The sequence below is a fragment of the Stegodyphus dumicola genome, chromosome X2 (genome assembly GCF_044657685.1).
Source record: "Stegodyphus dumicola isolate Sdum_Otavi_A_Nest chromosome X2, ASM4465768v1".
Classification (NCBI taxonomy): domain Eukaryota; kingdom Metazoa; phylum Arthropoda; class Arachnida; order Araneae; family Eresidae; genus Stegodyphus; species Stegodyphus dumicola.
Window position 1 is genome coordinate 62,551,209 of NC_140781.1, and position 25,385 is coordinate 62,576,593.

Sequence of the window (25,385 nt, forward strand, 5' to 3'; positions counted from 1 at the left end):
CCGAGGTTCGAATCCCGCAAACGGTCCTCCACGAAAACACTCTTTATCCAAGGAAGGGAGATTTTGATAGGGCTGACATGATAAAACAGCCTAGCCTAACGAATTTAAACCATTTATTCAATCATTAGTGCCACATCACGACTATTCTTTCTAAAAGGCATATACCTGGATGTGAATTGGAGTTTATTGATTATTAAAATTATTTGTTTTAATAATTTATTGTCAGACGATAAAACATGATATAGCTATTTGAGTTACAGTAGCACTCCGAATAACGAAACGCCTAAACACAGGCTTCTCTTTCATCATTTGCACTTGCAGCTGAAGAAGGAGGTTCTATATTTAAACCTTCGAAATTAGCCTTACAAAATTATTAATATACGTTGGTTCTCTTTGATCATCTCCCCCAATAATGATATAACCAGTTTAAAAATTTAATGTTACCCTGCTTGATCGTATTTTTCGCGCTTTATTCGAGAATCCACAAGTCTAATGGGTTAAATAGAATGAAAACCTTCTTTGACTGCCTTTTTAATTTTACACATTTTTGGTTATGGAAGAAATGGTATATCTAGGAAAGCCAAAGCTGAATCATGTGTATTTGTAACATCCATTTCTTTGTACTTTATGAATTTTTATAATTTATTTTAATTTTAAAATGATTTCTTCTTTGTGAAGTTCACTTTCCCAATGTTCTGATTGTATTTTATCATGCATCATTTTATGTAATCTTTTAAAATACAAAGTTCAATTTCAACAAAATAGTAGACATAAGTATTCTGCAAGCTATATTTCTGATTAAACAGGCTTTTTAATTAGTATTAGATATTTTAGTTTGGTTCATTTTCCATCATTGACTTGTAATTTCATCAAAAGAAATTTAAAATTGTACAGGTAATTTCTAGAAATTATTTAGTAAATCTAAATCGTTGCTCTAAATTTATTCTCTAAATTTTGCAGCATATTTGTTTTATATTCCGGGACTTTTATTATCGTAAACATTTGTCATGCGTTACAAAACGCTGTAGAAGCAGAGATTCTACAATTTTAAATGCATAACTTGTTAATTAGATTCAACATAAAATTTAACTTTAAATATGCTGGTAAATTTTCTGAAAACCTACGTTTCCATTGTAAAAGGACATAGTTCGATTATATGATTTTAAGGATGCTAAAAAATATGCTCGAATATTTAATGATATAATTTTTAGATAGCCCTTCTCTTCTTTTAGATAACTCTTCTCGTCTTTTAGATAGCCCTTCTTATCTTTAGATAGTCCTTCTCTTCGTTTTCATTCCATTTATACAAATAACGTGAAAATGTCTCAAATGATTCAGCTAGAAATGTCTGAGTTAATTTAAACCCTTCGCTTATCATGCGCTTTAACACTATTAGATAAGTTCGTATTTTTTAGTTATTTAAAAGTAATTCTTCTGTGCCTAAATTACTTTTTATAACCATAATAAAAGACACTGTATGCCAGTTAAATGTATTATCAACAAATAAATTTAGATTATTGAAAGCTCATAATACTTATAATTTCTCTTTACAAAATGAAGACTATTTTGCCTTAACTTTAACAGCAGCTCAAAAAATGTTTCTAAAATGAAAATAATTAGATTTAAGCATATGAAGGCAAAGTAAAAATAGCATCAATGAAAGGTCCCATAATATCTACAATGCAAGTCAGTATCTTGCTTGCTTAATTTTTAATGAGACTGTTTAGCGATTGATCCGCTAGATAATTACACATTTCAAAAAGATATTTACAAAGATCTATATCTAAATATTTACATCTGCTGTCGAAAGGTCAAAACATATTTGGTAAATCTGAGCTACATAATCTTCCCCATCCTCCAGTTTCTGAAATTCTAAATATAATTTATGCTGATTATTAGTTTTTTTAAGCGCGTGAAGCATGAACGCAACAAAACATGTTTATTCGATGGTTATTGAAGCGGAAACGATCATTCTTTATCGATTGTTAAATCGTGTGACTGATTATGCACAAAAACATAAGTGCGTTTAATTTGACGACTTTATTGCTAGAAAAATCAGTGATGGGTGAAAGGTTTCTAAGTACAAATCACAAGTGTGTCAGTTAAATGAGGTTTTTGCTTGAGCAATGGCAAATCTTCAATTAGAATTAAATTTAGTTAAAATACTTAAGGCTAACATCTACAATCTACATATTTCTCAAATTTCTGCTTTCTCAGTTGGCTAACATCTACAATCTACATATTTCTCAAATTTCTGCTTTCTCAGTTTTCCTTACCGTTAACCATATATTTACTAAATGTCATTGTTAAAGAAATTTTTCTAAAACGAAAGAATAATTATTATTTTGAGATATTAAAATATATAGTATTATGAGATAATAGAGTAATTATTAAGTGTACTCGCATACTTATTATCTGAAAGGTTTTTTACTCATAGCAAATTGTACTTGAATCCATATTTATTAAAAAGATGCGTCACAAATGTAATTCCGATACCTTATTACGAATTTTTGAATCATTATTGAAAAAACAAAATATCAAAAGGAAATATAAGTTTTATGACCAGAATACACTATTTAAATTTGAATGTCTGTAAATTTGTCGTTAAAGAAGAATTAAACTGAATGTATAAGATGAAGAAAAGCTAAACGACTACTAAAAATTTCAAGGGAATTTTATCGTCAGTTTTCTTTTCTTCAATTTCTTTCTTTTCAGTTATTTAGAATTCAGCTTTTTTAAACCATCGATATTAGGTAAAAAAAAAAAAAAAAAAAAAAAAAAAAAAAAAAAAACAGGGAAATTTCCTGAATTTCCTATAAGCCCGTCCGTGTCAGGTTGTAGAGACATTAGGTATTTTTGGAAGCAGGTAAGATGAAAATTTAGCAACGCCTTCCCCGGGAATCGAACCGCGGACCTCTGATACCGGCCCAGTGTGCTGACCACTACACCACGAAGGCACGCTAGGAAAGCGGGAGAAATACTTTATGTACTCCCCCCTTTTAAAGGGCGACTGGAGATTTTAGGGGAACCAGTCGCCAAATCCTGGGTGGGGAGAAATCTTCATCCACAACCCTTTTAGTTCGGGCGCCACTGTAGAGACATTAGGTACATTTGGAGCAGGTAAGATGAAAAATTAGCAACGCCTTCGCCGGGAATCGAACCGCGGACCTCTGGGATAGCAGCCCAGCGTGCAGAACCACTACACCACGAAGGTACGCTAGGAAGGCGGCAGAAATACCTTATAAGGTTTTCAAGCCAAGTGTTTTATTTAAGATTTTATAATAACTTCCGATATTAATATGCCTGTAAATGGGCATGTCGCCTGATTTTTACGAATTGTTGATAAGTAATCGACAATTTCGTTTGTAATTCTCTCCTGAAGGGTTTCAAGTCATAAAGTTTTCAGTTTTGATAGAATTTTTAAAACTACCTTCTTGTATAGTTCCTTTGTTTAATGAATACGGGAAAGGACACGACAGCTAAATATCTTCGTGGAGAAATTTCAAAGGGAAAATGGCTCGTATTTACGTTGCACATGAGGGAAGCATCCGCCGAGCTAGACCGTCCCACCGGGATTCGATTCTGGATCAAACTATAAGCGTTTAATGATCTTATCAAGCTTTCCAATGAGAAAAATATGGAGTAACTTTGTTTTTCCTTTGCTGTAATGTTTTGGGTAGCTACATTTACATATATCAGCAAATAAACTATAATTTTATTAATCTACCTTAAAATCCAGATTATTCTGTAGAAATTAATGATAAAAATCTGTAAATACGGATATATTTTCAATCATTATAACTAATGAATACATACACGATTTAATAAAAGCTCACATTTAGTTGAAATATCGCACAGTCAAATTTTTAGATTGGTTTTATTAATGGATGGTGGTTTAAAATAGATTTTATTAACAAAATCTCAGATTATTTCACTTATTCGTACTTAACGATGCTAATTCAAGCACTGAAGATGAGTAATATTGCAAAATTTAATGATACAAAGAAATTTTAAATAAATATTTTTCCTTTTGTAAAAATGAGGAAGTGGAAATTTTGCGAGCGTTTAAATATCAGCTGAGAGGAATTCTTAGGAATGGTTCTGTTCAAAGCGTGGCTATGAACAGTAGAAATGAAAAAGAGCTTTTGTTTTCAATAATTCGTATAAGTTATACGACCTTGAGAAAAATACGTGTATAACGAACGCTTACTTATTAACTCGGTAATGAATGCTCGTAATTCGGGTTAAGTTTTCAAGTGATGTGAATTTGTTGGGCACGCAAGATCAATTTGGATTCCGATCAGAAAGTAGATAGTCCGTTATATTACCATAAATTTAACACTATTACATAATATCATCAAAATATTACATTTTAGTAACTTCGTTAAAGTTAAAAATGCAAACAAAGTTGAATTTTTAAATCCGTTAATACAAGTATTTTTGCTCTGTCAGACTCCTAAAATGAATTTTTTTTCTCTAGAAAACAGTCTCCTCTAAAACTTCGAGTGTACACTCTTCTCTCTCTCTCTCTCTCTCACACACACATACATACAAAAATAAAGAAGAAAACAAAAAGAAAGTGATAGTTCTAATATCTACTGTTCTACTGGGCCGATTGCCGGAAATTAATTTGCATTTTTCATGTCCCTAAAGCGTGACTTAGGATACATATTAGATTTATACGTATATACGTATAAATCTAATATATATCCTAACATCCTATCCTATAATCTAATATATATCCTAATGACAATGCTATATAGCATTCGTCCAACATAGATATTTTAACACAAAAACGGACTTTTTCTAGAATGACATGCCGATCTTTTTCCATATCGGTTGTGCTACTAAAACTATGCCCAAATATTAAATTTTATAAAATCTGTTGAGAAACTTACAGAGAAATTAAAAAATTTATCTTTCCGCACTTTTTTCACTTTGCGCCAATAATTATTCATTTCGTGGAATTCTTAATTGACAGTAACTTATTTTCCTTCTCCTGTTTTCACTGTACACGAGCGGGAAAAAAGGTACAATCTGCACACGCACACACACACATACACAAAAACAAAACAAAACAAAACGAAAAAAGACAGTGCTATATCATTCCGATCTACTGAATCGATTGAAGAAATTTAGTTTCCGTTTTTTATGTCTGAAACGCGTAACTTAGGATATGTTTTAGATTAATACATAGCATTGTTCTAACATAGGATTTCTAAGGTTTGCTTTATTTGAATAATCAAAGCACTCGAGGGCTAACTACCTAAGAGGAGGGATTTACCTTTTCGTGGAGGACTTTCTAAGGGAAACTGGCTCATATACACATCACGCATAGGGAAAATCTCGAAAACGCTAATGCAGTCAGCCCGTTCGTCGGCATTCAAACTCCAGACCAAGCTACCAGTGTTCAGCGACTTACAGCTCATTCGCTGATGAGGTGTTCTAGCATAGGTATTTTGACCCAAAATCGGACTTTTTTCTAGAATGAAATACCGATTTTTTTTCTATATTTCGATTCTGCGACTCATTGTGGCCAAATATTAAATTTTATAAAATTTGGTGGGAAACTTACTGAGAAATTTAAAAATTGATCTTGGCGCACTTTTTCCACTTCGCGCCAAGAATAATTCACTGTCGGAATTCCTAATTTATAGTAACCTATTTTCGTTTCCTTTTTTTTCACTGTGCACAAATGAGTAAAAAAAGGCGCATCGTTCATTCTTTAAAATATTTTTTTTTATTTAATTTCATTTGGCGTTATCATCGCTTATAACAACTATGTCAAATTTCAAAAAGTGCCAGTATATAAATTAACGCATATCTAGAATAAAAACAAAATTTAGAATAAAAAACGTAATGTTTTGCAAGTATGCCTCGAAATACATCTGCTTTATGATGATGGTAAAAATTGTATAGGTTATAATTCAAGAATATTTTCAAAAAATTTGTAGAAAAATGCTAAAAAAATTTTTTTGTAAACAAATCAGAAAATAGCTGCGAATTATTGAGATTGAACATAAATTTCGAATTGTGAAAAAAGGAATCAAGTAAGTTTAATAAAAAAGTTATTAGTAAATATGTATCAAATTCAATTAACACTGAGGAGATAAAATTTTGAGAGCTAATTTTTTAAAAATTTACTCTTGCGATTTTTACAAAACTTGGCACTTTGGCATAATTTCAGTCGTAGAATCGAAATATGGAAAAAATAGGTATGTCATTTCAGAAAAAATCCGATTTTGTGTCAGATTACGTATGATAGTACAATACTATATACGTATAAAATCTAATATGCATCATAAGTTGCGCTTTCAAGTCATGAAAAACGTGTATGTGTGTATGAAATGTGTATTATATGTATTAGTCTTACTTAAACATGTTATAGTACCAGTAAAATTTCTTATTTATCATTATAGGTAGTTTCACGCCTTTAAAAAAAAAAGGATTTTACAAACTTAATGACCAGGCAGAATGGCAACATAGCAGTTTTAGGATGATGGAATAACAAACTAAGAAAGTGTTGTGACTGACTTGCTAATCGGGACATAGACAGCTGAAATCGATTTCTCTGTTCTCTTGCGTGCCTTACAAACATTACATCGCCCGACAACTTACTAAGCGAAATATTCCTTATTTGCGTAAGTAAATAAGTGCTCTGTATACAAATTTTCTTTCAAGATTTTATATAATATAACATATACAAAGTATTACTTAAAAACGTAAAATTTCACCAGATTTTCCTTCTGTGAAAGTAATATTAGGATGCTACAGAATCAAATCATGTAGCAATTTTTGCCTCGTGAAGACTCATTATTCCAAAAAAATTAACGGTGAATTGAAAAGAAAATCTAATTTCAATTATTTTTTTGACTTGAAACTACAGATGCATTAAGCCAGCGGTCTCAAACTGGCTGCATGCGTGCCGTATGCGGCCCCCGAAGCTTTTTTATGTGGCTCGCGAATACATGACGATTATTTATTTGTTGCAAATGCGGTTTTAAGATTTTAGCTGTTTGAAATCCGAATTTACGTTTCTTTCATTACCATTAGAAACAAACATGAATAATGCATCAGCAAATCTATAAATGGAGATTATTAATTGACAGTATAATTATATATCTTATTAAAAGATTTGAAGATGCAGATTTTACTAAAATTTTTGCCTACTTGCTGTTAATAGCTTAAGTGCTAAACATTTCTATGCATATTATCATGAAAAATATTGACCAATTATTTTCAAAAAGTGGTCTTATTCACATAATCTCAAAGAACTCGCGTTCTAGAAATGCTGGCGGGCTTCAATATTGGCACGTAACCAACTCCTAACATTATCTGTGTAAATTAAAAATGAAAAGTATTTCTAGTGTAATGAATTTTGAGGGTTTATTAGATTATGATTCTAAAATAATAAAATTTTATGAGAATATTAATAATATATTTTAACGTTTGATGGCGTTTTAAAAAAACCCGTTCAATTTTTGTCATACTGGAATCAAACTTTTTGTTTTTTATTTTTTATGACGAATATAAAATTTCCCTAAATATACGAGTATAAGGATTATCCTAAGAATCGAAGGAACGTATAAAACTTTAGATTTGTTATTTTGATTAATTTTTTTAAATTTAAAAATGCCAAAACATGAATCTTTGCTTCATTTAAAGCATTTCTGCAATTGGAAGTGTATGTCTACGACCAACGTTGCGAAAAAAGACCGGACAAGTACTTTTGTGGACATGGTGTACAATTCTGAATACAGAAATATATATCGGTCAAATTAAAGGAGCGTTCAAGTTTCGCATCAAGGAATACGGATCGGATGATCGAAAATGAGAAATAAACAATATTCCATTGCTAATTGCGGTTAGACATTTAATTTAGAGAAAATTTCCTGCCGAAATTTAAATCCATTAAGATTATTAAATCAGTGAATTGGATTTGAAGACTTTCGCATTCATAAAAGTTTATCTTCTATAGTTAATAACATTAATTGCAATCCATTTCATCCCAAAATCTTCAAGATTTTTTTTCCGTTTAATTTCCTCGACAGATGGAATTACACTTGTTGTCGCTTTGCTTCGAACATTGATTTCTGTCTAAAACGATAGCCGCTTCTGCAAAGCACTTTTTGTTTTTCAATAAAAAAGACTCTGTGTATAATCGTCCCCGAAATCGATATTCTAAGCTAATGTAACCCCCCTCCCTAACTAAAAATTTTATGCTAGTTTATTTCACTTCCAATGAGAATAATTCCTATTGACTGAACGGATTGGTTTGTAGAGGGTTTCTTCCTGATGTGCGATATGAATGTGCCAGTTTCTCTTTCAAATGTCTTACACAGTTTAGATATTTAGCATATATGATCCTGTAAAATATTTTGACTCTTATGAAATGGGTAGATACTTATTTATTATTCATATAATAACATGGCTTCTACGGATGATGGAAAAGACAAAATTTTCCTCTCTTATTACACACACAATCTCCACTTCTTTCACAACTGAGAATATGTCAAAATATGATGCCTAAGCTGCAGCGTTTTAAATCTTGATTTACTTTTATTCTTTGGGAACGTAACTATAAATTTATCTTTCTGTTCATGTAGATAAGTGATTCTATGAGGTCAGGAATGTCAAAATAAAGCTTGATAGAACAGAAAATATTTTTTTTAAAAAAAGGGGTATCCTGGATACAAGCACAGAGGGAGGAAGGTTTTGGCAGACTTTCAGAAATCGAAAAGGCTCAAATATGTATGTATATATATGTGTGTGTGTAACCAGATTTGCAATGAATTTTTCTTAGCCTTCTCTCTTTGCACACAATTAAAATTGGGAATTATGATCAGTTAAATGTGCATTTCTTCTGTATCTCTAAGCAATGACCTGATGAAAATACTTTAATATTTGAATTCTTCTCATAGGAAATATGCATAATAAATTATGCAAATATAAAACTATATTAAGCAATTACTGAGGTAAATGATTTTTAATCTAATGCGTTTGAGTTACATATCGACTTAAAATTCTGCATCAGTATATAGAAGAAGAAAATTTCAGAAATTTTCCATTTGATGTCTGTGTAAGGCTTGATTTGTTTATGAACACCTTCCATGGTATTCCAACTATTTCCATCAAGAAACTATAAAATTCTGCTGCCACCTATTTACAGTTACTTCATTACCAAGGTACTTACTATCTTACGTTAATGGTGACAAAGGATCCGAAGGTAGGATTGCATTATGGCAGAACACTCGACGGCTATCTGTTTATGAGAGAAATGTCTTCATGGAAGACTTTTGTAAGGAAAATTTTGTAAGGAATCGTATTCACGATACACACTGAAGAAACTGCGAAATGCAATCAGCCTGTTTACTGAGGAGTTGAACCGGGATCAAACTATCAGTGATCAGTGGTCTTACTGTTCAGCAACTAAGTGTACTAGAGGTTACGTTGGCAAGAGTTAATCATTTAAAACATACAACAAATTTATTTAAAACCTAGTAAATTCAGTTCATGATGTTCCTGGTTATACACCCGATTATGATTTAACTTTTGTTCGCCCGGTTATGCCTCCGATTATGATTATATTTTTGTTGCGTTTATTTCAGAAAGGTAGTCTTCGTGAACAAGAATTTTTGCATATATTTCTTTACTATACTGTTTTATTACAGATTTTTTTTATCAGATTTTATTTCCTAATCGGTAAGATTCTGCGGGACATGACGTGAAAATTCTTTCATATGCCAACTTTAATGGCGTCTTGTTCTAGAGAACTATTTTCTCTTATGATCTAATAAAAGATATTTCGTTCCTTTTGGAGAAAACCTTATAAATTCTTCGTGTTACAGTAAATACTTTCTTTACAGTTCTGTATTAATCTAATAAAGAAGCATGTTTTATCGAGTAAAAGTTCATTTTTATGTATATTTTCTTCTACTTTAAAGCTTAAACTATTTGTAATAATTAATCATTTTTCGATGTTTTGCAGCATAAGCTTTAGCCTATGTCTATCATTTTTTCCCGTTTCTCCAGAATCAGTAGGAGAAAGGTTATTGTTCGAGGGAAATACATTTAGCTCGTTTTTCAGTACAGCTGAACTAGCTAGTTTAATGATGATCCGCAAAAAGCTTTCGAAAAGTAATGAATCAATCAGCGCTTGATGGATAATACAGATGCCTTGTTAAACAAGCATAGAGCAGCTCATTAAGCTGTTGGTTGTATAAATGTTTCTTTCTGCAGTGTCACATGAGGAAGATCTAAAGGTACTTAGAAGTCAGAGACGTCAAACGTATATCAAATTGGCAAACCTCAGGGTCGTAAAACAGCAGTAGGTTTGACTGGAAGGTGTAACAGCCATTAGTGCTAGTTTCACTGGTTTCCAGAACAATGAACTCTGGTAATATTTTGAAGCATCGCTTAAAAGAATGGAACTGGCAGCTAAAAGCAAAAAATAGTATATTTAAAGTCTGATTTTTCTCTAAAGCTGTTGCCTTCTATTAAGTCAACAGTAAAAACATTATTCCTCGTTTCTGATCGTATCTGTTTTCGGCAAGTAACCTGGTAAATTTGAATTTTTGAAACAGATAGTCCAAAATTTTTCACAAATTTATGCTAAAGAACTTTTGGTGATGAACAGTAAAAATGTGATCCTGCCATAAATTGCATTTTGTTGTGATGGTAGTTTTTAAGTAGCAACGACTATTTTTGTAATGGTGAATCATTAAATCTTGTACTTAATTTGCATTTTTATCCTTCTTGGGTGTACTTTTTTCGAGTGCCCACACCCTCTAATGGGCAAAGATTTCTACTTGTATTTTGTTTCTTTCATAATTTATTTTTCCAGATTTATTCATTCATGTTATGCGTACGATGATCAGTGACTTGGTTTAGTTTTAAAAATCTGTTTCTGGTGTTGGTACTTTTAAAATTCTGGTCTGCTATATTGCAGAGCTGTACTGTAACATCCATACATACTAGTATTTGATCCTCTTTTGTTTATTACAGAATAGCTGATTTGAAAAAGAGAATTACTTTATTTCTATGAGCAGTGTTGCAATCTACCTCTACGCGAAGAAAATGTAAAATAGCAATGTAATAATGCTATAGATTGATAGTTCACAACAGGCTGAAAAGCATGCGGTGATCAGCCCTAACTGATTATGACTATCTATGGTTTGGAATAGTTTAAAATACGGCATCATCATTTGAGACGCTTAAAAAGCGGTTTGTTTTAATTCTTTTTCCCGAATTTGTTTTAAAAAAACATGTTGCTGTCTCTTGAATTAGGATTGACATTTATTCAGTTTAACGTTGTTCGTTGTAAAACTTATACTAAAATGATAAAACATCAGTCTGATGAAGAAGGATATGCAAATATAAGATGCCTCTTCTATAAAATGCTTAAATGCACCTGTGTAAAGTTAGGAGAAAATTCGGGCACACCAGTGGCCAAGCGGTAAAATCGTTGAAAGTTATAGTCTGTTACTTTAGAATAGCCACTTCAAGGTTATTTTCTCTCCTAGAAACCATGGCTCATCACCATACCAACGACTGCTGGGGAAAAAAGTTTAATTCCTCGAATTGGTTCAATTCCCTGATTCCTTTCATACAATGATGACGACACATGCTGTGATTATAAACCAGGCGAAGGTCGCTATTATTCGGAACTGCCTTCTGGAGTTCAGATCTCGATAAAAGGTCTGGCTTGAATGGGCGTTTATTGATTACATAGATCTCAAATAATAACTATCATAAGAGTGTCGATTTTTAGCATTTCAGTTCCGAATCATTTGAAAATCTATAAATAAATATCTTCGTTAAAATATTTTACTAGTATAAATAACAAAGTCCTACTTAGAAAATGAGTTACGCTATCCAAAAGAGTAGCATAAAATATTATCCTAAGAAGCGGAAAATTTCTAACAGTAGCAAAAGCAGAGACATTTGCAAATTATTTTCTATTGTACTAGACAAAATTATTATGGTCAAGAAAAGTTTTTTTGGAAAAAAGAAATTGTCCAAAGATTTAGACGAGGTGTTTTTAATTGACGACTTTGTTAAATAGATCATTAGAAAAATTTAATTATTGAGAATGACAAACTAAAATCTCTTTTCTATTTCCCCTGTATTTATATATTCAAGTCTACGCAACTCATACACTTAATCTGATATTATGAAAAACAAACTAAAATTTAAAATGTCATAAACTTGCCCTTCTCCCTCCCCCCAAACAACTCTTTCTTCCACCCTACTACAGATCTGACAGTTTTGCTATATAGAAAATGTTTAACAATTTTAATCCCAATTGAAATTTGTAAAATCTGAGCAAACTCCAATTGTGGTGCTACTAGAGGGAGACGTTACTATTTGTATTTACGTTATTATTTGTATTTCCAGTTTCCTTTTTTGAATTTTCTTGTAAAAATACGTATATTCGTTCAGCATATTGAACATAAAACACAGAAATAGCTTTGAATTTGGGACAAATTTTAGACTAACTTAATTCTAGAAATGCATCTGTTTTGACAATCACATACCTTATCTTGGGCAGCAATCTACAAAAATGCAAAAGCAAACAAAAACTGCATCTGTAAAGAGTTTTGGATCTTTACCGTGAAAGTAATTTCTTTTCCGTTTTATCGATCTGATTTAAGAAGTTAATAGATATGTATGTATTACATGAATTTTTTCCCCTTTTCTGAAATGAGTTAGTTATTGAGCATGCGTTAGACGCATGAAACATTGCAAAAGTGATGAAATCGGATTTTTAAAACACATATATCCAGAGAAAATTTAAATGCAAAAAGTTTACGTAGCCCTTAATCTTCTGTCAATTTTGCAGTGAAGATAATAAATAAATGCAACATCACGAATCATGGCTTATTGCGTATTTCCTAAGTAATCACAGCATTTAGGCCATTTAGTGCTAAATCGAGAGCACTTAATCTGCGAAAGACCACATGTTTTCAAACCAGTTTCTCTCTCGTGAATAGCCTCTACCCGATAATTAGAGATAACTACGCTTTGAAGCGAAAACTGTAATAGCAGAAAGCACCGCAGGGACAGCGCACTTATGTTAAGCATCTCGTCCCAGGCCTTGACCAATGACCATATGGCGGAAGTGTAAATGCTTTCTGTAATGCGGATATAATTACGTAGCTTATCGTTTACTTAAAAGACGAGGAATGAAGCACATGTTTTCAGTTTGGAACCGTAGATGAAGCCATGATAACCACGATACAAAGCCCAACTGCAGTTTGTACCTAATTACTTTATTCAGTCTCCTATTTAAAAGTGTGCAATAAAAATTGCCTAAACACGAAATTACAAGCAGCAAAACGTATCATGATATTGCTAACTTTTATTAAGTTACTTTACCTTGCAAAAGTAACAAAAATGGACAACAGAATGTGAAAATGTAACTTTATATACAAATACAATATCATTTCTTTCTGGACTTATTAATTAATTAAGATAATAGCCAAAATATAAAGTTGTTTAACGAATACTAACATAGAAGTTTGATTACATTATAGGTCCTTATAAAAGAAGCACACATTCTGTTCGGAATTATTTTAAGTATTTTACACTAACCTTTAAAATTAAAAGCAGCCTGACTATAAGTTCATTAGCTTTATAAAAACATTTATCTAGATGTTATATAGTTCATTTCAATTAAAGCAATCAAATTTGCTCTCTGATACAGAAAATATATATGTTTAAGTTCCTATATAAATTTTAAAAAAATCTGATGTGTACACCACATGACTTCCTTGTACGGCATATTAAATTATACGCATTTTTGCTGCTTTTCTTACTCTTATTATACGCTTTTTTTATTTAAATTTATTTCCTCGAATTTCATTAGAAATATATTTCTCATTCAGTTATATCCTCAAAAGAAACAATAGTGTTTAAAAAATAGTTCGTAAAAAAATTTTATAATTCTCATCACCAGAATTATTTTTTGGATTATTTAGAATAACTGCGCGAGGTTATCTGCCCAAGGGGAGAGATGCCTTTCTGAAGGGTTTTCTAAGAGAAATGGCTGGTATTCGTCTTAAACCAGGAGGCAAAAAGGGGAAAACTCTCAAGCAGTCGAGATTTTAAGCCCTTGGGTGGTTTACCCCATGTGTAACATGGGTACGGACCAGTTTAATTTAGAAAGTCCTCACCGAAGGCATCCCACCCCTTAAGCACATAGCCCCAACGTGCTTTGACATACTCAAATAAACCAAACAAAACCTGTTGGTCGAACTATCGTCTGTTCAGCGATTTTACCGCTCGGCCGTCGATGGGTACAGTTGTCATCTTAGCGGCCAAATTAGCTTCCTTTAAAAAGGAAGCCTATTTAAATACTAAGATAACAGAATACTCACCTATTAAAAGTTGCTAAAGGAATAATTACTTTCCTCTCTCTGTGTCTCATTTTTAAAATACCTACCTTCACTCATAAGTTAAAAACTATAGTATAGTAATGACTTTCATCTCTCAGGCAAAGCAGTAAATATTCAGTTCTTTTTGTGGATTTACTCGAAAATGGTAAAATCGACTTAGGAATTACGGTTGGTAAAAATACATTATAAATATAATGTAAATAAAAAGGTTCATACATATTTATCTAAATCTCCTGTTGAATCAAACTTGTTAGGAATCATCAGCTGCATTATTTCCCTGACAAAATAATACTCTCATTTTCTTTACGTATTTTTTAATTCCGAAATTTTATGTATATGTATTTTCAATGCAGATTTCTTTTCATATAACGAATTTAACATTCAGAACATCAGCACAGAGGAAATGTGCTTCTGATATTAACTGAAAAATGACCAAGGGCAATTATTTAGGTTCTTACTGGTTGCGCATATGTACTTTTTACTATTATTTCAGCTAAAGTACTAACGTATCTATTAACTGGATCGTTAATGCATTCATTCTTTGCTTACTCGTAAGATGTGATAGTGTTAGTAAAGGATATAAAAAGCCAGAACCAAAGTGATGAAACCAAAAACGTATGCTGCTCGTATTGTTTAAAACAATACTTTTATTTTAGAATTATCAGTTTAACTTATGCGAAAAAAAAACAGAAAAACATGACATAATCTTGGGGGAGGGGATACTTATGTATTATTCCATCGACTGTGAAAAGTGCTGCCAACGGATTGATTGTACCTGCGCATTTTTCAAGGATCCGACGCCTTTCTAGTTAATAAACTGTAAGGTTTATCCTAAGTTTCTAACAGTTAATTTTTAGTCAAAGCCACTTATTGTCGCTTCTGATTTCAGCTTACAAATTTCCTGCTAGAATGTGTTTTCAGAATCGCGGTTAAATACAAATGAAGGAAGAGCAAGTAAAAGTTCTACTGACTTCGCTAGAGAGTCAGAGATTCTGACCAGCGCGCGTTCGCCGTTTAACTACAGTCTCTCTATGCTATTTCTACAGTCGGCCGTATTTCAGGCCCTTGATAGCTTCGCAGTTTAGTTAGTGTTAAGGGGCTAACTCCTGTAGAATTTTGATAGCTTCAGCTATATCTTTTTAGCTAAGTTTAGTTAGGTTTCATTTTTAGTATTCTTGAGTTCAAGCCCAAGTAGAGGCTTTTCTGTACGTCCTGAGAGAGGACCGACTGTGAACTTTATTTTGAGCATTAAAGGGTAATAACTCTTCGTGAGTTTACGGTTTTATCTTTCTGAACTAAGCGATTATTCGCTTACCAGTGTTACAATATCGTGTTCCTTAATACATACCTGTTTTGATGGCACGGCCTTATTAACTTTGAAAGGAATCAACACATTGCTGTTCTGTAAAAAGCAGGTCCCAAATTTTAATTATTTTACTTTTAAATGCAAGACAAAAAAAAAAACTTAGCAATAACAGTTAATTTATACGCTCGGTTCAAAAAAGCGAAAGGTTATTTATCGAGAATCAATCAGAGTTACATCAAACGAAACGCATATGTTATGAATGTGTTGTTACGTCACGCTTGTCCTTAAATGATGCTAAATCCTGCTGTTTGGCGACAGTTTTATTGTCAACGGAATAATACGTATGTACCATTTTTAGTTCCTTGTACGAAGTAAAAAGGAAGTATTGTAATCGCGAAAAGTTTCAGGCAGCATATTTCAACGAAAATATCCATTTTGACCGCTATCGAATGCAATTTAACGATGTTTTTGCGTGATATCTGTACGTAAGAACAGAATAAAAGACTCGTTTCCTCCAAAAAAATTATAAAACTGCTTTAAAATTAATTCTGAAGAGAATTTTTCGCGGCGTCTGTACGAACGTACCTACGTACGTACCGTATCTCGCATAACTAAAAAACGAGAAGCCTCAGAACGTTGAAATTTTGTATATAAGACTGCTATAACATGTAGATGTGCACCTCGTATTTTGGTTGCAATCGGCAGCACCAAACGTATATAAATATATATATATATATATATATATATATATATATATCCACTCTGTTACCCGGCTCAGTGATCTCAGTTTCTTTACTCTTATATGTTTGTAAATTGTACATTTTTTGCTTTAAAAAAGATTGAATTATGTTGTTTTTATCTTCCGGTTAAGGTTTTTATGCCTTTAGTAAATCTGTGTGCAATATTTTTAGAATTATCATCAATTTTAAAGTTGTTTAAGTGCCGCTAAGCCTTTTTTTTTTTTTTTTTTTTTTTTTTGTGGCGGCCATTGATTGTTTACATTTGAAACAGCAGACTAGTGGATTTGTTGCCAATTTAGAGAAACTTAGCTTTGCAGCAACAAAGATAACGCCTTCATTTATTATTGCCAATTAAATCATGCTTAATCCTTTCTGGAATTTCTTCGAGGAAATAAGTGTTTAAGATTTACTTCGTAATTTTTAATATAGATATTTTGAGTTTTTATGTATTTTTGCCTTCTCACGAAGTGAGAACTGAATTAATTGAATGAGAAATACTCAATCGTCTGTGGAAAACTGTTTCTTTTTTGTTTTGTTTACTTAATTTCTTTTATACATCATTCTAGCTTTATTATAGAATTTGAATAGAACATGTGTCAACGATTAGATAATTCTATTCTTTAAATGATATAAATTTTGTGCATTATGAGTTAAAATATGAAGGAAATATAATACTGTTAAGTGAATCTAGCGCCAGAGTGTCGCTATGATAAATAAATACTAGAGTGAATTTTAAAGACTGCATTTATTCTATTGTGGTTTATGCGGTGTCGGCGAAGTAGATTTAATTCAATCTAATAAGTTTAAACGAAATGCAAGAAAAAATGCGTATAATTTAATATTCCGTACAAGGAAGTCATGTGGTGTACACATGAGATTTTTTTAAATACGTTAAATGCATAGAAGTTTTGAGTAATTTCAAACACTGCGTCATTTCGACGACTTAGTGAAAAAAAATACTTCAGCAAAACTCTTCCATTGTCCTCAAGTTTTGCAGTACGGCATTACAGATATGTTTACTCGAAACTGCATTTAATAAATTAATTTGATGATTTGCTTGTTGTTCCTCACATTAACGTTATAGAACACTGAAATATTATATTTTTATGGGGGAAAAAAGGTCTTGCTAACTTGAGAACTATTTTAATTAGTTTTCTTGTATCGTTTTGCAGTTCCTCCACAAAGCGTTCTTTGCTACATTGTCACTGGAATGAAAAGTTTTTGACGTTATTGTAAAGTTTTCTATTTCTTCTTTCTTTTCCGTTTTTCCGCTGTTAAAATCGATCGATTATAAAAAATAAGAGGAAATGGAAACTAGAAGAAATTGCTTGATATTTTATCTGAAAGAAAGGAACATTCACGTTTCGGCATGCAAAAACTTAAAATGTACATGCCAAAGGAATATACTTTTCTAAATCTAGCACAAAATTGCTTATTTGTATTTATACTAAATAATCACATTGTATGTACAGTGCAGTATCATTGCTAAATTACTTGAAACATTTCTTTCTATCGGAAACTATTTTGCTACTTTTAAAATGATACAAATTATGTAGTTGTGGCTCTTGATAAATCTACTCACGCTTTTTAGTATTTCTGAATTCTAATAGGCAGCCCATATTATCGTAAAGTTAGGCCACTTTTAAGAATAACAAATATTATTGTCTCTGTTTATGACCGTTCTGATTGGTGCATTGGTTATTGACGTTAGCTGCTGCAGTGCCATTAGGCCCGTTCTCTAACTCCGAAGAACGCTTGGATGTTTGTAAGCGTCTTTGCGACATGGGGTATTTAAAGTAGTGGGGAGCCGAAACTTCTGTAAAGAGGTTAGGTGGTAGATGAATAAAAAAGAAACTTCGGATCGTTTCCTGGGATGTTCTTCATCAAAATTATGTCGGAGCTGTACTTTTAGTGCACCTGTAAGCCACTAGCACAGTTCTGGTGTCACTCCCACTTCTTTCTTACAACGAAATGTTATTTACAGATCGATTATGCTGCTACTTACCATTAAGTAAAGTTTCTCAATGCTCCAATGGCTCCGAATGGGAGCACAGTTTTTTAGTTTTGACTCATTCCTTGAATATTTGTTTAAAGGGACTTGAAATGCAGCCTAAAATTAAATAAAGAAAATTAATAAAGAAATTAAATAAAGAAAGCAGGTACCGCAAAACGTCAAAATAATCATTTCGTAGAATAATTTTGTATCTTACACAAAGCGCATCGAGCACTTTATTTATGATTTTCTGCGTCTTCTTACAGAATAATGAATTATAGGTGGGCATTTACTGCTGAATAACGCCCTGAAAATTCGTTTATAATAAAACACAAGTTTGCAAGTAAAATTAAAATGCAAAGACATGATGAAGAATGATGATAAAATACTCAAATGTAGTTTCTAAAGGTTTTCGATTATGGCCTCTTAGCAACAATAGGTGCATGACATGCGGAAAAAATCACATTCGATTGAAGAATCTGTGATTTGTTAAAACCGGGATTGTTTACAAAATGTTACATTCTGGGGATGAATAGCTTATTAGTAGAGAAATATTTTTGTTAATTATTTGAAATTTGCATTTAATCTTTGTACGCTTATACGTAGTCTATCTTTCATGTACGCAGTTTACCTCTTCTGGAAATTAAGTTAACACCGATGTGATATAAAATTTAAACAATACCATAAATCTGTTTAAACACGCCAAAAGGCACATCACTGCGGCAAGCCAGACTGAAATTCTTTTCTTTTTTCTTTTCCTTTTCTTTTCAAAGTTTCTCTCTATCTTGACAGTTTTTCCTGTCGTTAAATGAAAGGGCGTGGAATGCAAGAGGTCATAACTAGGATCATAAATGAGAAAGAAGCAAGGAAGTGTTTCGTTAAGTGTATGAAAACCTGCTCATGTATGTGAAGTAGGAGTGGGGTGTTCCTCAAAACTCTTAAACTTTCCGTACAATAAATATTCGAAAAGACACTGACAAGCATAAACAAATTCAAGCATTTTAATCTTTAAATATTTCGATTTCAAGTTGCATCTATTTACACGTGAAATTTTTAAACCATATAATAATTGTAAAATATCATTTGCGAAATAGGACTTGTTTATAGAATTAAAAGAATAACAAATAACGATTAATGTTTAAACCGAGACCTATCTTATTCCTAATTCATTTTGTGTAGGACCCCGTTCGAATACATGATGGATATAGACATCCAGTTGATAGAGATTGCGCAACAACAGCCCAAAAAAAATCCTACAGTGTTAATTCATTTATACACTTTCTCTATTAAGACTAAATAGGAAGATGCTAATTTGTTTAATAAGGCTAGGCTAAATGTGTTATTAGAAGTAGGGCTCGGCTGTTATTAAACATACATGATGGAATTACCTCAAAAGAAGAGCAATTTTTTTACTTCCTCTCAGTAAGATTTGAAGATTAGTGCTGTAGTTACCATCTCTGATTTTTTCTCATGTTCTTTCGTTGTAATTTATTTGTTCAAAGTTTGGACCTTTTTCCTCTAATTAAACTGTTCAAAACTACTTCGTCAAAATACACAAAATACCAATCTATCGCTTACAGATTTCAGTTAAGCTTCATTTTTTTATCTCAAATTCTTCATTTCCTTCTTCCGCATTTATCATCCTAATTACAGCCTCTTTTATTCTGCAGCTTTTCGACCAAAGTCAGGATCTTTGCACCTCTAACCAAAAGTTAAAAAGTTGGTTCTTAAAAATACACAAAAAGGTCATTCTGTCGATTTCAGTTACTTTTGTTCTTGAAGGAAAATATAATTAAAAATAACAAGAAGCTGATTAGTTTATAAGGTATTTCTCCCGCCTTCTTAGCGAGCCTTCATGGTGTAGTAGTCTGCACGTTCAGCGCGTAATTGAGAGGTCTGCGTTTCGATTCCCGGCGAAGGCGTTGTATATTTTTCATCTTGCCTGCTTCCAAAAAAAAATACCTAATGTCTCTACAAGTTTATTAGTTTAATAAAGCAAAGCACAGAAGAATAATCAAATAACATTGAAAAATAGTAATAAAGAGCACAGAAATTAAAGAATCAAATTTCCACAATTTTTTATGGTGGTTTATTTTGGTTCAATTAAAATATAAATTTATCATGCCCGGTATATTTCTTTAAACAAGAACACCCGTAATGCGGTTAAACAAGAACACCAGTATTGCGGCATTAACCATGAGGTTACCTTTAATGATAGTATGTATAAAATCAAAATGTCAATTAGAATTCGATTAACAAGAAATACACAAAGGATTATTTTGATACGTAATTTAAGAAAGCCAATTCTATTATTATTACTGCTATAGCAGAGAGTAAATAAAAAACTTTTGAAGGGGCAACTGCAGGAAAAAAAAAAAAAAACAAGAATGTGTCACTGGTTGCCCCAGTGAGAGTGAAATGAATATATTATTCACTCCGAGAAACCTATTGACATATCAGAGACTCTGAGATCTTGTTTCAGTTGAGTACTTTCCCAATAGATAAAGCTAAAGAATGGTTACATATATTAAACATTCCTATGAAAATATATTTCATGCCAATGATTTTTGTCTAAAGTTTAATTCGTAAGGAATATATGTAACATTTCTCATTAACGTTTGTGTGAAAACATGTCTCTTAGAAATCGGATAAAATTTTTAAATGTTTGTAAGAATAGTCAGGCATATTTTAAACACATCTCTGAAGTATTTAATATACTACTGAATTTGCGGGTTATTGAGAAAATCCATGAGCCCATTTTTAGAACGAGAAATTCAATGCATTGTCATCATTTTATGCGAAAAAATCATACCAACTTATATGAAAGTAATTATTCAATTCTTAAAGATGATTTAACAGTTTAATTAACTTTCCCATCAGATAGCATTAAACATTCATTAGAAATAAATATTTTCTTTTCGGTAATTTTTTTTCCGCTGTAAGCGAAACTGAAATAAAAGGAATAATATACTTGAACACATATTTACATGGTAGTACCTATCTCGCATATTATTTCCAGGTTTCTTTTATAAAGATAAATTTGCTATTTGCATCTAAATTTTTAAATATTATTTAATTTTCCACTTTTTAGGAGATTTTCCAGCATAATTTGGTGAAAGCGTATCGTGTTAAGAAATTTCAGCAAAGACTTTAGTTTAACCACGTTTCGAACTTTAAAAATTTTTTTTCGAATTACTGATAGAATAATGCTCTGTCGAGTGAACTGGCAACTTTTTTTCTTCTTCTTCTTCTTCTTTTTTTTTTTTTTTTAATTTTAAGTTTTTAATCTATGGATCTTTTCAAAAATATTTATTTTTTCGTAACTTTAGAAAAAAGATAAATTTTTCAAATCGCAGTGATTAAACAGGTGTGATTTGAAATGAGAACAACAATATGTTATTTTTTTGGGGTATTTTTTCGTGATTAGCTTCTCTAGCTGAAAAAACAAAGTCCCAGTAAAGTCGGCTGGGAAATTTATTAAATACTACATAAGAAATCCAACGCATTCGTGTTTAAAATTCGTAATACTGCTTGCTTTATGAAATATGCAACAGCTCCTTCTTTCACGTATAAGCCGCATCCTTAATTTTTATGTTTAATTTAAGGAGTAAATAAATAAGTAAATTCTCAAGGATAAGCCGTGGATAGCCTGTGTAACAATCTACTATAATATTCCCCCGTTTTGGAGGTGTGAATGCAGCTAAATTTATTAATTTATTTAATAGCTAAATTTATTTAAATATTTAACACACGCTGAAACAAGTTTATTATCCACAAAAAGCAACATGTTTTCTGTGTTTAGCACCACTGTCAGAACGATCACAGCAGTTGCCTGCACTACCAGTATCACTATCTCTGGCACCGGTATCACAGCATGTCACCAAGACGTGCAAACACAATACACTTTTACAGTTCTATATAACGTTCAGCCAGTAATAATGGGTTTGTATGTACGCATGTATGCTACATGTTTGCATATATTTATTTCTAATCATTCGCGTACAAGCTGCATCCCTGATTTTCATTAGCTTTTCGCGAAAACAAATTGGCTTATACACGAAAGAATATGATATATCAGTTAACAAAAACATGATATTGATAGTAAAACAAGTAGAAATTTCAACAGCAAATGCACTACTATTTTCTTTTCTTTTTTTTTTTTTTTTTTTTAAAAGAGGGAAAAAAAGAAAAAAATGAAAGGAAACATGAACGGATACGCGCTCACAAATTAGAAATTTACGCAAGGAAAGAGTAAAAAAAATATTCGCATATTTACGAATTCTGAAATTAGTAAATTACTACAGGACCTAATCAAATACATTGTGAATATGTCCTCTTGTTTTTTTTTAGCGGAACAATAATGCAGAATTTTTTATAAAACATATTACTCACAGTTTAATACTTAAGCTCCATGGCAAATTATTCTAGCTTTCTTTATCCAAGTTTTTAAACTCTTGGTAAAATATGAGTGTTGTAAAATATCTATGTAAACATCTATGAAGTTGTATGTTTCAAAAATTAAGCCCTAGGGGGCGAAGAGTTAAAGATGAATTTAATGTTATACGTTAGTATAATATATTCTTTTTTCTTTTTATTTGACAATTTCTTCAAAATACATTATCAGCATTTTTGAATTATCAAGCCAACTTCTCTACCACTTTTAAAGCAAGGCATAAAGCAAAGAGGTAGGAGGGCTAATAGTATTTCGTTAAATTATTTTACAACTGAAAGAGCAAACTTCCTACTATGCAAAATAACTATTTAAATATACACTAGAACGAAATCATATTTAGAATCATAAATTAATGATTATCTGTGCTAGAAAGCAAAGTAAAATTAGGTATTTGGGTGTTCGGTGCATGCAGTTTATATATATATACATAATTAAAATTAAAAAGTAATTCTTCAAGCTATAGCCTACGAGTTAAAGTGATACTTCGTTCCTTTGCAAAAACGTATAAAGACAAAGTAAAGATCCAACTGTAATACAAAAGCAATTACCAATTTAGCAGAGTTCGAATATCACTATGCATTTCCCTTGAAAAGTCATGATGATGTTCGAATTAGGCTAATTATTCCATTTACCGCTGCTTGTAGTTCTTATTGTTTTTTTTAAATATGATGTTTTTGTTACATTTTTTCTAATATGTTTTGAGATTGCTTACACTTTATTCTACATATATAATATATATGTATATAAGACACAATAATATAAATATATATCTTCATTTTAACTAATTTTTTCCATACTTTTATTATCTTGTTTCTCACTCCTAGAAAGAAACCTTGATTTGTTTTCGTAGTTTTGTTGGTGTATGTATTTTATTATGGCAAAGCACACTAGGGCTATCTGCCTAAGGGGAGGGATGCCTTCGTGGAGGACTTTCTAAGGGAAACTGGCTCGTATACACGTTACACATGGGGAAAACCACGAAAACACCCATGCAGCCAGCCCGTTCGCGGGATTCAAACCTCGGACCGAACTACCAGTGTTCAGCGACTTTACCGCTCGGACGCTGGTGGGCCTCGTAGTTTTGTTGAAGAATAAAACAAAGTGAATTAACTAAATGAGCCAAGGCTGTGATTAATTATTTTTTTCAGTGGGGGGGGGGAACTAAGCAATAAAATAATTCTAATTGCTGTCCATTCAAGTAAGAAGAAGAACTTTGCAAAACAATTTGCTTTGTTTTTGACATTGAAATAAAATAATGAATGTAAAAAAGTGCATGCATTTTTACACCTGTGCTTTGGATTACTTACCTAAATATTCGAAAACTCCGCATAACTCTTTCTGTATGTATCGCATTACTGTAAGCCTCACAGTGGCAGAACAGCTGAAGATTATCAAGTACAGATAGTTCATCCAGGGCTCGAACCCAGGCGAACGGGCTAGTCGTATGATTGGATTTTGTGATACTTACCATGTGCGAAAAGAATTCGTTTCCCTTCGAAAATCCTTTATTAAATCGGCCCTTAAGTAGACAGTAGTCATGAGCTTTACCATATACAAATGGCCCACCACTTGACAAGCGGCAAAGTCGTTGAATGCTGGTAGTTCGATCTGCGATAGATTCCATGTGAACGAGCTGGCTGTATGGACATTTCTGTCGTTTTCCTCGTGTGTAACGAGAATACTTATCAGTTTCCTTTAGAAAGTGTTCCGTTAAGGCATCCTAGCATCAGGCAGATAGCCCTTGGTTGCTTTGAAGTAGTCAAATAAACCAAACCATGTACAAGTAACCTATTGTTTTTACTGTAATCTAAGTAAGAAATTTATTTTCTCGTTTACAGTATTTTTAGCAAAGTTTTTACAGTTAGAGAAAAAAAAAAAAAAAAACGGAAGTTAAGGAAAGAAAAATATTTCCCTAAAGCAAAATATAAAAATACTTTTTCCAAAAAAATTAAAAATGAAGTTATTTTTTATTTGATAAACTTACAGTAAATTTGTATTTCAATTAAGAGAAGGAATTTTTAATTCCTATTTACGCATGCCCTAAGCAGTTAACCTTTTTTACCGTTAGTGATTTATATATTTAGTATTATGTAAATCAACGAAAATTTTAAGAATCCATAAGAATTAATACGAAGCATATTTTACTTGTTCTAAGCAATAACAAGTGTCTGGATAACTAGAGTCCTGAATGTCTGAAGACCAGAAGACTAGCGCTTTATTGTACTTTTTTTTTTATCAATTGTTCGGTCTCCGATTAGAGCATGATAATGAAAAAAAAATAATTATCGGCAAGCCGATAATTAAGGAATAATCTAATTATTGCAGCAATCAAAGCTATATATTGAATTTATTAACTGAGCGGTGAAGTGTTTACAGCGGAAACTGAATATCGCTCGACCATAATTTGCGCGCGCGTCCGCGTATAGAAATGATCGAGCCGAAATTGACGCGGGAATTTCTACCTTTACGTAAAGGCAGTCAGCTATTATAGAATGAC

At 31.9% G+C, this 25,385-nt stretch overlaps 1 non-coding gene across 1 annotated transcript; it reads right to left on the reverse strand.

Annotated features, from left to right (window-relative positions):
* Positions 1-3,140: 3,140 nt before the first annotated feature.
* Positions 3,141-3,214, reverse strand: TRNAS-GCU (transfer RNA serine (anticodon GCU)). The gene has a single exon. It is a non-coding gene; the product is annotated as a tRNA-Ser (tRNA).
* Between the last annotated feature and the right edge of the window lie 22,171 nt (positions 3,215-25,385).